Here is a 1420-nt window from a genome sequence, read left to right as displayed (position 1 = left end):
TCACGGAAGGCAGTCAATCCGTCCGTCAAACTTACGTCATAGTAGTGTGATGGGCGGAATGCCCTATTTCTCTTAGGAACTTTTACCTCATATTCGATATATAGTCCTTGTAAGATCCTGACGGTTAAGGATCTCACAGGACGATTGCGACTATTAGATTATACGCAGTTCGTAGCCCGTAGTCAATAGGAGCAGTCAGACGTGGGCAGTAGATGATGTGTTGAGGACTGACAGGAACTGGTTCTACAGACAAACGGATTAGTAAGCATCATGAATTAAGCAAACGTACAGTCAATAATGACACAATCAGCAGGAGCGGAAAATAGTCACGAACGAATCAGGGATTTCTAGAAGCAACAACAAGTAAGCACTAAGCGATGTACAGACATACATATACGGGCAATCTGACAGTGTGAGTTGGCCGTATAGAGATAACGGTGCAGGAATCAGTACGTTTGGGATGTGAGGGACTGTCTTTCGGTCGGCGGTGTGACGCGGTAGATCACGTGACAAGTCAGATTGCGCAGTTTCGTTCGTTTAAAACAAATCTCGCCAAAGGCTATCTGGCAGGTACGGTACATGGGTAATTCAAAATAATAGCCCCCGGGTGTCAGTATGGTGTGGTGGATGGCTCGTCCGCCTACCGTCTGGGAACTCTGGGTTCGATACCCGGTCGGGTCACTTCTCTGGCCCTCGAAAATAGGTACAATCGAGACGAACTTACAAGCAATGACGGACGGGTAACAGGATATTGACATCGGTCACTGAGGCATAAGCAGACCTTAAGTAGGAACGGAACACGGAAAAACGGGCAGCAACGAGACAAACGGCATCATAATAAACAGGTGTAAGTTGCGTTACTTGTGAGTAGTCAGATTAACAAGGGAAATTGCCGCAAGGGGAATCAACAGTCCTCATGCTTGGAAAGTAGATCAACTAACACATATGAAACCTGATTTCAAATTCACGCATCCAGATGAAAACATGAATTATGGTGCGTTGCGCTTCACGGGGATGCCAAACGCTGATTGAACAACGGCGTCAGTACATCCCTCCTGATCGGTTCTCCATCTACCGCAGAATCCGTTCAACGTGGTAATCTACCGTCTGAATAAGCTTTTGCATCGAAATAAATCCAAGACGGATTGTTCACTGGACCTTTAGAAACAATGAGATCTCTATCGGTTCCAAGATTTTATCCACAACTGACTACCATATTTCACGGTGGTCACTTTTTCGCAGGATCAAAGTGACTTAACGTCTTGAAAACCTTTAAAAAATCGTTCAGCTGTAGCACCCTTTCGATGCCTAACTGCCATGCCACCCGAAGGTCGCACGAGGGCTGGGATACTGCCAGGTCGCCCAAGCCTAGACAGGGGAAGTCGAGAGGCAGGGGTCAGTAAATTCGCGCTCTAACCAC

Source organism: Opisthorchis viverrini, assembly GCF_000715545.1.
Source record: "Opisthorchis viverrini unplaced genomic scaffold opera_v5_782, whole genome shotgun sequence".
In the NCBI taxonomy this organism is placed as follows: domain Eukaryota; kingdom Metazoa; phylum Platyhelminthes; class Trematoda; order Opisthorchiida; family Opisthorchiidae; genus Opisthorchis; species Opisthorchis viverrini.
This window is presented reverse-complemented; position numbering follows the sequence as displayed.